Source organism: Stegodyphus dumicola, chromosome 10 (assembly GCF_044657685.1).
Source record: "Stegodyphus dumicola isolate Sdum_Otavi_A_Nest chromosome 10, ASM4465768v1".
Classification (NCBI taxonomy): domain Eukaryota; kingdom Metazoa; phylum Arthropoda; class Arachnida; order Araneae; family Eresidae; genus Stegodyphus; species Stegodyphus dumicola.
Genome location: NC_140777.1, coordinates 118,908,344 through 118,922,029, shown reverse-complemented (window position 1 = coordinate 118,922,029; position 13,686 = coordinate 118,908,344). Strand labels below are relative to the sequence as shown.

At 34.5% G+C, this 13,686-nt stretch overlaps 1 long non-coding RNA gene across 3 annotated transcripts in view; it reads left to right on the top strand.

The window, feature by feature from the left end:
* Positions 1-9,459, top strand: part of LOC118186413 (uncharacterized) — a 110,782-nt gene extending 101,323 nt beyond the window's left edge. For 2 of the 3 annotated variants that reach the window (XR_015043526.1, XR_015043525.1), the window contains exons 2-3: positions 3,650-3,767; positions 9,148-9,459. This is a non-coding gene — a long non-coding RNA (uncharacterized LOC118186413). The remainder of the gene's footprint in view (positions 1-3,649; positions 3,768-9,147) is intronic. The other variant, XR_015043524.1, reaches the window with a different exon arrangement.
* The last annotated feature ends 4,227 nt before the right edge of the window (positions 9,460-13,686 follow it).

Sequence of the window (13,686 nt, the reverse complement as noted above, 5' to 3'; positions counted from 1 at the left end):
GTCGTACAACTCTTCATAATACACAAAGTACAATCAGTAGTTACACTTCAAATTACTAAGAACGTTAAACACAACGCAATGCAAAGCGCATTTAAACAACGAAGCTAACTTCTGCGAAGCATCTCTCCTTCATTCAAAAAATACCTAATGTCTCTACAACATAAAAGAATTATGGAAAAACATATTTGAAGGCCAGTTCAAACAAGCAGCCGTTTCGCAAAAATGTTACATCGAATTTATGCAACGTGTTTTTAATATGTTAACTGAAATATTCTTTGCGACTATGCGAGAAATAGATAAGCTTGTTAATGAACAAGAAAAAGATCACATACAATAAGAAAAATGTTCCATCCCCCAAAACAACGGTATTTTCTAATTCTTTATTACAATAGCTGATAATTTAATCCCCCAGATTCTAGCTTATCATATTAAAGCGTCAAATGTTACTTTTACTATGCATGAATCTAAAAAATTATTATTATTATTATTATTCAGTAAAAAAGAGCATTACATATACATACGCGTGATTAACTTAAAAAAAGGGTGACCTTTTATATATATATATATATATATAAAACAGAAACACATGCATGCATGGAAAATAAGAGAGAGTTGGAAAAAAAAAAAAAAAGAAATCGGATCCTCCCCCCCCCCAAGTGAAAAATATTTACTCCTACATACACGATATATGTAAAGTAACTAAGAGTTATAAAGGTTCTAAATTCCGTGGGCAAAGTATTTAAGTCACTGAACACTAGTACCTCGATGTCAGTTCGAATTCTAGCGAACGGGCTAGCTGCATGAAAGTTTTCATCATAGATAACGCGGATAATAAGCCACTTTCCCTTAGAAAGTCCTTCACAAAGACATCCCTCTTGCATAGCCAAATAGCCCGCTACTTACCTTACCTTAGTCAGAATCCTAACTTAGTCTAAGCTCAACAACCGGGCAAAAGATCAGTATTTCACACTTTTTTAAAGCTTTGAAGTTTACATTACGTTACGCTATCAAGTATTTATTATTCACTACTCTGGAAAATATTACCACTGCAAAAAAAATGTATGTAAATTAACTGCAGTCTCTAACGACAGTGACATTACAGGTTGATCTCCAGTATCTTAAGTCATCGGTGACTGCAGCTAAATCACTAGTGACTAACAGCTTCAATGAGAATCTCTGTACTTTCGTTAAATTTTGTTTTTAAAATTTGCTCGAATTTACTCCATTGCCCGCACTAGCGATCTCTGAGTTGATCTCCCGTAACCCTCAACCCCTAGAATTGATGTGTTTCATTATCATTTTAATTTTAAAATATTAAAATTATGGTATCGTCCCATACAAGTGGTCATTGATTTCTGGTGTGGAATAATGACTGTCAAATTCTAGGTCACTTAATATTGACGGCTAACATGTAGGATGGTGACCAACAAAGTTCTTGAACATCACAATGACAACGTAGATTTTAATTTAAAACTTTCAAAATTTATTGTGCGTCTCAGACCGATGGCCATTCTTTAATCCCAAATGACCCTAAATTTAGTTTAGTAGTGACATTGACAGGCATTAACGGATCAATACATAGCTATTTATAAAGCTGCTGATAATGCTGTTAATTTAAGGCTTTAAAATGGTACAGAATTTAAAGCGAAAATGGAATTAATTAAATCCTAAAATATTTAAAACTAGCAAATGGAATTAATTAAATACTAAAATACTGATAAATAACAAATGAAATGAATTAAAGTGTTTGAAAATAGCAAATGAATTTAATCGAATTATTTAAAAATAGCAAATGGTGTATTAACAATTAAATAAATTTTAAATATTTAAAAATAGGAAATGAAAAGGTTTATATTAAAACTATTTAGAAAGGCTTACTTCATTTCTAAGACGAATTTAAAAAAAAATTATTTATGTTTTTTTTTTCCCCCCCCTTAGAAGCACTTAAAATATTGAACTCAATACTCTTCAAAATAATTCTTGTCATTGACCTAAGAAATAGCATCTTTCAAGCTATATATGCTCCCTTCTTCTGCTGGTGATAATAAACAGCAAAGATATCTTAAACAATAAAACCACGCTTCTGTAATTCGGCAGACCATAACTGTAATCAATTCAAAAATGGCGCTGGAGTTGAACCTTTTCTAGTCGAAAACAAATGGCAGCTTTCGTTTACCACAAAAGAAGGCTACCGGCATTTTTTTTTTTTTTTTTTTTTTTGGCTATATTTATAAACAACACTCACATGAACTGAACTCTGTTTTGCGTGTTATTGGCCCGATGAGATAAGAAATGACTTTAACGGTGTTATTTTCTACCGGCTACTTGTCATTATTATTAGTGCCGTGCGAAACAACATGAAATGATAATGGAATTTCAATATCTTACTTCCTAATCTGGAAATGACAGTGTTTATCGGAGACGTGAGAAGGCTGCAGTACAAATCACACGCAACGGAAAGCTAGAATTACAAAATAAACATTGTTAATCTTCGTATATTTTTATGATTTATATTTTGACCTTTAACTATTACATACTTCCAAAGAAGATTTTTTGATGCATAGATTGTTTACAATTATCTACTGCTTGCCTTCAAAGTAATTAAATATACTCGTATAAATAAATATGTTGCAATCTGAATTACTCAACGAACACATAAATTGAAAATTAATGTGATTCGAGTTTAACTATGCAAGCATTATCTCATTTAGGCAAAGGATATGGCGGCAGGTATCTTCCTGATTTAGAGGCTCCCAACGGGATCGATATTGACTAAGGACACCTCCTTGGTTTTCACTACCTGGAGGTCGATGGAATTTTAAAGAGGATAAACGGTCAAGGGGTCGATAGCCGAATATGCACCGGCAATAGGTCGGATTAATTAAGATCCCATTGGTTACAAAATAGTTTATAATTATTTGCTTATTGATGAATCAATAATATTTTGTAAATCATATAAATGTTTGTGCAATATAAAAAAGAATAAAACGTAGGAACACAAGAAAACATAACCAAAAAAGAAAGAACTTAATGCGATTATATCTTATTGAAAAAAGTTAGTATTTCTTCATAAAAGATATAGTATTATTTATATACAAGCCAGTTGTAAATTAAAAAAAGATTTTAATGCTAGATTCCAAGGCATTGAAAAACCGAATGTGCCAGCAAGGCTCATAGAATGGCTCAGTTGCGATATAATTGGTCTTCATATTAGTTTCAAAAAGAGTTGACTGCACTGAACGAGAATGCTCAAGTACAAAGCTTATTCAAAACGCATGGGTACTCTAAATTTTAGAATTTAAATGTCATCCGAAAGCAGGCTTTAGTGAAGTCAATAACTTATTGGAAAAAAACAAGAAACAGGCTGAATGTTTTTGAATGAGCTGATTTGAGAATTATGTTAAGCAAAATTATGCCAAATATTAGACGAATTGCATCAGTTTACCAAGCACAAACATTACGTTAATTAAAATCGAACGTAAGTACAATTGGAATCGGTGATTTTGTTTTTGAAAACGTGTTTATATTTGTAAAATTAAAATTAACAATTATATAGAAATAATAAAACATATATTTAATAAATCATTTTTATTCTTAGAATAATTGTTCTCTTCAAGTTATTTATATGCAGTTACTTGTATTACGGCAGATGAAGAAAACTATCCTTTTAAAAGGAGTCGATGCAAGAAGAAGGTTGGGCATCTCTGGGCTAACCCAGCGATTCTTAGGCATATCTGTGGGCTCCAAGAGTTAATGATCAGAAAGCCGTGAGTGATTTTTCAAACTCATAAATTATCTAATTTATTATTTAATTGTATTCCAAACAATGTAATGAAAACTACCGCAGTAGCTAATATTTACGAATAGGTCAAAATGCATATGGTATACATGAGTTCGGTTTAAAAATGGTTGTCCTAAAATCCCATTTCTGACCAAAACCATGTTCATGAAATGGAATATGAATTTTTCGTAGTCCTACTACCGATTACTCTACAGAACTTTAGACTGATAGATTTTAAGAATCCCGTTCTGAAATTCTGAAAATGCATTAAAGTGCTTGCATCTTTCGGAATTTGAACCCTCTACCAAAGGTATGTATGTTTGGCTAGCTCTGTATCATTGGGGAGATGAGAGACTAATATTATGCATTGGAACCATTTCTAGTTAAAACGTGTGAATCTGTCAATAAATGTAAATCTGCACTTTTATAATGAAAAATATTTGATCTTACATACGTACAACATGCCAACTAAACAAGTCAAAATCTGTCACCGAACTTTACTGAAGCGAAATTTGAAATCACTGTCAATATTTTCATTCCTGTTAGATTTTACTTTTGCGCTTGTTTTATTCACAAGTATCAAAGTTAGACAGAAATTCTTTAGTAAATACGACTCGATTAACGGACCAGTGGATAACAGCTAGATATTAGTAATTCATTTTGGGCTTCGTTTCAGATAATTAATATAATGCTTGCATAGATTAGAGGTTACTCTGATTTTTCCCTGAACAGCGGCCTAGTGGTTATTGTCGCTAAACACTGATAGTTCGACCTGAGATTGATTGTAGACGAAAATGCTGGCTGCATGGACACCTTTGTGGTTTTCTCATGTGCAACATAGATAACAATAAGCAGGTAGCCCTCGAGTGCTTTGCCGTAATCAAATAAACCAAAACAAACTCAGGAAAAGCATTAAGTAGGGGAAACTTTCTTCTAAAATATTCTCCGTGAAGGCATCATTCCTAAAGCAGAAGTAGCCTTCGAGTGCTTTATCGTTATGAATAATATAAAACTAACCTTCAATGAAGTTATATAATATATTTAGTTAAAAATTAAATTATTATTATACTAAAAGCACAAATGCTAACAAGTAGTTTTCGTAAGAAGTCAATATTCTGTTTTGCAAGTAATAATGAAATCACACCGTAGAAGTAGGATGTACAAAAAGCAAATATCCCGTTCACAATTTTATGGCCAGCAAAATGTATCGAAATATTATCGAGAAAAAGACATAGATCTTAAACAGTTTAGTTCAGCAATCCTGACCCTGGGCTTTCTGGACAACAAATGGTTCTCGAAGCCTACTCTTGGGGATTCCCCTAAAGTTAAAAAAATAAATAAAATTCAAATTAACTGTGCATATACCACACTGTAACTGAAAATCTCAGAGTTTCCAATACGCATGCGCATCTGAACATATGTTTTCTCCCAAGACTGACAGTTTATGGAATCGATTACTTGTTACTGTACCTAGGAAATTCTCACTGTTGTGTTAACAGCAACATAAGGATTTAAAGCACTATGACTGTGATGCTTCTTACCAATATACATCCAAACATAAAACAGCTATGTTTTATGTTTAACATTTATTTAATAAACAACTAAACTCTAATAGCCTTCATTTATTAAAAGCAAATAAAAATTTCGTTTTATTAACTCAGGGACAACTTCACCCTCCCCCCAGGTTGAATTTAATAGTTTGGAAATGTGCTCAACCTTAAATTTAGCTGTTACGAATTAGTTTCAGTTTAGGAATATAAGAACTACTTTCTAAGTTTTGGCGTTTATCAACATTTACCATTTTCTATGCTTTTTGTTGTTTAAGTTGTAAAACACATTAAAAAATTAATCTAAATCTAAATAAATGTCTATATGTATTTTTTGAGTTTTTTTTTTAAAGGAGGAGGGAAATGATCTAGTGATCGTGAAGGGGGTGCATGGGGCAAAATAGCTAGAGAAAAACTGTATCAAATTCATCATTAAATAAATGTGTAAAATGTAATTAATTTTAATTAATTATACTTTTAAAATATAAGTGGTAATAACATATGCTAAAACGTTGGTTTCGAAGGAGCCAAAAATAAGAATGCTCACAGAACATTCTGATTAACAAAAGTGGTCCCCAGCAGATAAAAGTTTGAGAAACGTTAGTTTATTTTGTTTCACTAATAAGCAATACACACTATTTTTACATGAAAAATTAATTACAGATCTTATGTCGGTTAGATTGGCAATAGCTTTTTATTTTCCAATGAACGATATTAAACTGAAAGTACATATTTTTAAATCACCGCCCCCAAAATCTTGAATCAGAGTACCTCTACATGATGAAAACTATACATTAAATCGACAGTTAAACAAGTTTATTGGAAGAAAATGGTGGTTACCTCAGTGTTTCGAGCAAAATAAAATGAATAGAAACCATTCGTATATTTATGCTGGTAAAAGTTTTCGGAGAATCATTGAAAAAAATATATTAACTAATATTACTTAAGTCATTATACTCGAAGATGCTTTTAAAAGCAGTACTGGAATTTATTTTTCTTTATTAGAACAGTGAAAAAGTTAAGGTTTTGAAGAAATAACTGTATTTGTTCCATCGTGCTTCTTTCTACAGTAACAGTATAAATATATATCTAAGCTGACGACTGAGTTGTTTCTTCAAATATTATCGGATATTCACAACAGCAAACAAATGAAACTAATTGTACACAATGTTTAAAAAAAATGAGTAAGTTTAAAATTATTGCAAATATAATCAATCTACACCTAATTGCAATTACAACAGACAGCTATTTAAAACTGTTCAATATGTGCTCATTAATTCTTCATTATACGAAGTAAAGAAAGTATAGTAATCGGCATCACATTTCAGCGGAAATATCCATTTTGATTATTTTTTTGCGTGATGATGCTTGCACGTACGAGCAGAATAAAGAATTCGTGTTTCCAAAACAGTTTCTACAATGGATTCAAAATAGATTCAATGGATTTTTTTCGTGACATTTGTACGTATGTACATACATATATAGCCCTCATAACTCGCAGATGATCAGTCGTAGAACTTTCGTCAGTTCGACAAAAATTGATAGGGAAATCGTGTATATGGACTACTATGACATCTCTTGATTATTGCAATCGGCAGTACTAAAAGTATATACATATATAGCCCTCATAACTCGCAGATGATCAGTCGTAGAACTTTCGTCAGTTCGACAAAAATTGATAGGGAAATCGTGTATATGGACTACTATGACATCTCTTGATTATTGCAATCGGCAGTACTAAAAGTATATACATATATAGCCCTCATAACTCGCAGATGATCAGTCGTAGAACTTTCGTCAGTTCGACAAAAATTGATAGGGAAATCGTGTATATGGACTACTATGACATCTCTTGATTATTGCAATCGGCAGTACTAAAAGTATATACATATATAGCCCTCATAACTCGCAGATGATCAGTCGTAGAACTTTCGTCAGTTCGACAAAAATTGATAGGGAAATCGTGTATATGGACTACTATGACATCTCTTGATTATTGCAATCGGCAGTACTAAAAGTATATACATATATAGCCCTCATAACTCGCAGATGATCAGTCGTAGAACTTTCGTCAGTTCGACAAAAATTGATAGGGAAATCGTGTATATGGACTACTATGACATCTTTTGATTATTGCAATCGGCAGTACTAAAAGTATATACATATATAGCCCTCATAACTCGCAGATGATCAGTCGTAGAACTTTCGTCAGTTCGACAAAAATTGATAGGGAAATCGTGTATATGGACTACTATGACATCTCTTGATTATTGCAATCGGCAGTACTAAAAGTATATACATATATAGCCCTCATAACTCGCAGATGATCAGTCGTAGAACTTTCGTCAGTTCGACAAAAATTGATAGGGAAATCGTGTATATGGACTACTATGACATCTCTTGATTATTGCAATCGGCAGTACTAAAAGTATATACTATGTATATTCATCCCCCTTACCCGGCCTTTATTTTCGCAATCATTGGTCGCAGTCATATATCTCCAATTACAGAAATCGTTTAAATGACGAAAATATTCATATCTTGGCAATGTGAAGTTAAAAAGCAATTAATTTTAGATAAATAATAAAGTTTAACTTTTAATGCTGTCTTCCGGTTCCTGTACGTAAATTTGGGAAAGTTTTATACTCTTTATGAAAAAACAAACATTATGAGAAATTTGACTTCAGTTCGACAAAAATTGATAGGGATATTTCCTTTCAAATTCTGCAGTTTTTGATATCATTTCAACCTGCCTCGAGGGATAGGTCAATTCAGTTAGAATAATTCGAGGAAAAAAGTTTAAAGTGCGAATACGAAGTGCAGCAAAAAAATGTGTGTAATTTAATAGGTCGTGAAAGGAAGTCATATGGTGTCTACATCAGTTTCTTTTGTATTGAATAAGCTTGATTAAATCAAAGAAAATTAACTTTTAAATACTTAGAAATTTTCGATCTTTTTAACTTTTTTAAATACATAATAATTGCAGATTAATGAAATATTTTTGGAATACGAAGTTTTATCCAGCATATTAATATTCCTGATATTAAATTTTGTTGCATTAAAAATTCTATCAAATTCTTGCCTTATTTATAACAATCTTTCTTAGTCAAATAATCATACAATTTATAGCTACCTTTTATCCCTAACATTATACCTTTTTAACAATATTTATAGCATAATTAATAAGTCACACTGAGACTGAACAACAGATTCCTTAAACGGGCTAATTTTACAACAAGGCTCTTGTGATCGCCTGACCCAGTGGTCTCAAACTCAAATTGCACACGCACCGACTGCCCGTTCCAAAAACAGTTGAGGAACCACAATTTTTTTAGCAAAATGAAAAAATTTTATCAACAAAATAAAGAATATTTGAAGTAAATTTTAAATTTCGCTTGCGAAATATGTATCAAAGCATACATATAAACAAGAATAATTACGACACAAAGGAAAAATTCAAATTTATTTTTATTTTCTATTGGAAATTTCAAGCTACTATCAGCAACAAATTTTTGTTAGTCACAGTTTGTAATTCCAGCATATTCATAGCCAAATATTAATATTTAAGATATTTATTTCAAATAATTCTAATATTTTTAATTAATCTTTAATAAACTTACTTTAATTTAGACTAAAAGTAAATTAATTATAAAAGCTTTCCATGTTTTCAGAGAAAATTTTTCAAACCAAACAAATCTGAGGATGAATAATGACAATCTGATAGTTTTTGTCTTATTTATTCGATTTTCCTCGGCATATAAGTTAAACTGCATATATCTGTGTACATATAATTCTAAGCTTCTTTATTTCTTATTACAGCTTGACACTGGATGGCGTTTTAATTATGATAAGGTTTGGAGCCCTGGAGAAAAATGACTAGGAATTATCTTCATCACGGATTGTAGAAGCTCATCTGTAATCGAGTTCTTATTAACTTTCTGCTGTGGGAAAAGATCTGTTCAAATTTAATATACTCTCAAACAAAGCGATTATTCTCGATCATTCTTAGTGCAACAATTTGTAACCGATCATATTTATTTTTTGAAAAAAATGAAAAAAAAAGTTAATCAAATCTGTATGTTTAAATGTGTGAATAAAATTTGTATCAATTAATAAATGGCGTGATTTAAAGATTTTTTTTTTTTTCGTTGTAGCGTTCCTTTCTCCCTTTTGTCTATTAACTAAGCGTTGAGGAACCTAATGAACAGCTAAGCGAATAATCGCTTAAGTTTAGGAATAGAAACGTAAACTCAAGAAGGGCTAATTACCCTTTATTGCTCACAATAAAGATATACAGTCGGCCCCTTTCTCAGAGCGTACAACAAAGCCTCCACTTGAGCTTAAACTCAAAAGTATAAAAATAATGCCTAATTAAAGAGATTTAGCCGGAGCTAACACCAATCTAAACTGGTTAACCCCTAAATATCGAATTATCAAGTGCACATAATAAGGTCGAGCGTAGTAACAGCTTAGAGAGACGCAGCCAAAAGGCAAACGCGCGCTATTCAGGAATTCTGATTCTCTCTCCAGAAGTCAGTGGAACTTCGACTTAAATACCACTCCTTCTCATTTGCATTTAACGTGATTCTAAAAACTCATTCTGGTAAGGAATTGTAAGCTGAAGCTATGCGAGTTAGGAAAAGTTCATAAATTTAATGGTTATAAACTTAGGATAAACCTATAAGGTATTTCTCCCGCCTTCTTATAGCATGCCTTCGTAGTGTACTGGTTTGCACGTTGGGCGCGTATTCCAGATGTCCGTGGTTCGATTCCCGGCGAAGGTGTAGCTTATTTCTCATCTCTTCTGATTTCAAAAAATATTTAATGTCTCTACAGTGGCGCCCGAACTAAAACGGGTGCTGGATGATTATTCTCCACACTTTGGATTTGTGGATTTTGTCTCCTAAAACCCAGTCGCGCTTTAAAAGGGGAAGTATATAAGGTAATTCTCCCTCCTTCCTAGCATGCCTTCGTAGTGTAGTGGTCTGCACGCTGGGCACGTATTCCAGAGGCGATTCCCGGTGAAGGCGTTGCTCATTTTTCACATCTCCTGACATCAGATTTCAGAGGGTTACAAATCCTTCCATGGTTTTTTTTTTTTTTTTTTTTTTTTTTTTCACTGGTGGACGCCACGTCCACCAGTGAAAGGGTGGGTGCCCACGTCCTCCGTCGCATGTCGCATGTCCATGGTTTTTCCATAATTCAGTTTTTCCGTCGCAGAAACAAGGAAAGTAACATTTTAGAGACTGGTTTCTGAGCTGGTGTAGTGCCCAAGTGTACAGACTGTCTTTAGGCACAACGTTAATAGTCGAAAAACTTATGTGACCATCTGTAAATCCTCAGCTTAATTTTTTCAGTTATAGCTTATTGCTTCCAAACTCTCAAATCATTCTTTGAAAATAAAAAAGAAACTTTCCTTGTATCTTTACTAAATTATCAAGTCAATTCTGGCAGTTAAGACTTTCCATTTACAGGGCAATTAATTAGAAACAAAAGTACGAAATCTACTTTTTAAAACATTGTTTTTAAATGGGTATGCTTAAGCAAAATCAGTTAAATTATGATCCGAAACTTCACTATTTTTTAAGTTTGTGGTCATCAGCGACTGTGCGGATAAATCCACTGGACACAGTTCATACGAGTACTGAAAGTTCACACGAGGTTAAAATTCCTCCAAGCAAGCTTACTTCATGGACACTTTTGTGATGTTCTCCAATGTGTATCATAATTACGAGCCAGTTTCCCTTATCAAGTGCTCCATCAAGGCATTCCCTTTTCTTAGACACACAGCCCTAATATGCTTCACCATAATATACTTTCCATAATCTTATAAATTAAAATCCCTTCCTTCTAATACGCTTTTCATAATTTAATAAATCAGTATTTTTACATTCCTCAAATAAGTGATACCCAAATTTCAGACAATTAACCGTTTCTTTTGAAAGGTGTAAATATCCCTTGAGTGTCGGAAAGATAATGAAATAGAGGAAGTCTACGAGCTGGTGGTTATCATGATGATGCATCAAACTGAAATTGAGTAGTGGGACATTCGGGAAAAAATTATGTAGCAAAGGGGGAGGGGTAGAGCTTTATCTCTTAGCAACTCGTCCTGCATTGAATTTACCAGATGTACGCTTATATCTGTATATCTGTCACTGAGTGTTTGGAAATAATTCTTTTGTTATAGCTTATGTGGAAGGCTTAAAAGAGAATAAAGTCTTTAGCCGTTTAATAGTCATCTTTTATTTCTATCCATACTTCCAAATATTAATTTTAGTGTTACTTCTAGTATTCTAAGAAAGCTCTACATAAGTTCCCAAAAATACTGCGAAGCTTACCTGAAGTTTTGCAATCTTAAGCAAATCCAATCCAATCCAAAACATCATTTCTGCTCTTTTTTCCCGTAAAAGCGAAAACCCGCTTCATTTTTTTTTCGGCAAACACACGTACAGGTAGAAGTGGGCAAAATACCAAAATTTCACCATCTGGTCATATTGTAGAGATGTTAGGTATTTTTCTGGAAGCAGGAGAAATGAAAAATTAGCAGCTCCTTCACCGGGAATCGAACCGCGGAACTCTGGAATAAGCGCCCAGCGTGCAGACCACCACACCACGAAGGCATGCAAAGAAAGCGGGAGAAGTACCTTATATACTCCCCCTTTTAAAGGGCGACTGGGGTTTTTAGGGGACCCAGTCGCCAAATCCTGGGTGTAGAGATTCATCATCCATCACCGTTTTAGTTGGGGTGCCACTGTAGAGACATTAAATATTTCTTTGGAAGCAGGAGAAATGAAAAATTAGCAGCGCCTTCGCCGGGAATCGAACCACAGACCTCTGGAATACGCACCCAGCGTGCAGACCACCACACCACGAAGGCATGCAGAGAAGGCGGGAGAAATACTTTATAATGTAAATATAACCGGCAACATTAACTATGGAGTTCCACTCCACTTTTGAGAAGGAACACCCCAGGAGACGGTCCGAGGGTATCCTATCTCTCTTCTACTACCACCATAATCTCTCAAGCGGACATCTAGTTTGCCGCGTATTTTGAAACCCTTGCCACACAGACAGTATATACCAGTCAACGAGTTTCCTTTTCCTTAGTATCAAACGAGACCGGGGAACACATTTTGTGATTTCAGTTGTCTTTATAAAATTGTATTAGGAAATGCTGCATCTGCATAGATAATATAAACTACACTCATGTGCATAAATAAAGGATAATTTGGAGTCACGCGGAAATCGAACTCTAAAATAAATATATCACCTGTAAAATCACTACACACATCTTCAAGAATCATATGCAAATTTCAGGAAGTAACCAGATGACACCGATGGTACGTCACAATGACGAGAGTGTAAGAGAGTGATATATAAGGAATACAGGCAAAGAAGTAAAATTGTTCGCAGGCGCTTTATAAGCATTTCTGTGCAATAACCGAATAGTTATGACACAAAGGACGCATTTGGATGATTTTTTACGTGGTAGAATTATCGGCCGTCTGGAATGTGGGCGTACCCAACTGGAAATATCAGACGAACTTGGAATTGCCCAGAGTGTCATCTCCAGGCTTTGGTAACGATTCCAAGATGATGGTAATGTGAGTAGACGTTACAGCATAGGTCGCCCCAGAGTTACAACGCCGAATGAGGACCGGTATTTGGCAGTTACTGCCAAAAGAAACAGGCGGAGCACAGCCTGAGACCTGTCTCGTCAGCTCTCTTCAGCCACTGGTACGACAATTTCAAGGTAGACCGTGTACAGACGCTTAGGGCAGATTGGTCTATATGCTCGTAGGCCTGTCAGATGCGTTCCACTTACTGCAACTCACTGTCGCCTGCGGTTAGTTTGGAGTAGAGAGCATGCATTGTGGACACCGCAACATTGGGCTTGTGTGATGTTTTCCGACGAGACCAGGTTTAGTTTGCAGTCTGATTCTCGCCGGACTTTCATATGGAGAGCTCCAGGTACCCGGTACCACCAAGAAAACATCACTGAACAACACCGTTACGGTGGTGCAGGAGTGCTCGTTTGGGGGTGAAATTATTCTGAGTTCCAGAACTGACCTGCATGTTCAAATTGGAACCATCACAAGCCAAATCTATCGGGACGTCTTTCTGGAACAACATGTACGTTTGTTTCGGGGCGCCATGGGCGCACAATTTGTGTTTATGAATGCCAACGCCCGTCCTCACCGTGCAAACATCGTAAGCGAATGCCTTCAGTCGGAGGATATCACCCGTGTGGACTGGCCAGCATTCTCACCGGACTTGAATCCAGTAGAGCACGCGTGGGACATACTTGGCCGACGAGTTGCAACCCGTCAACCTTCTCCTACATGCCTACCGGAACTT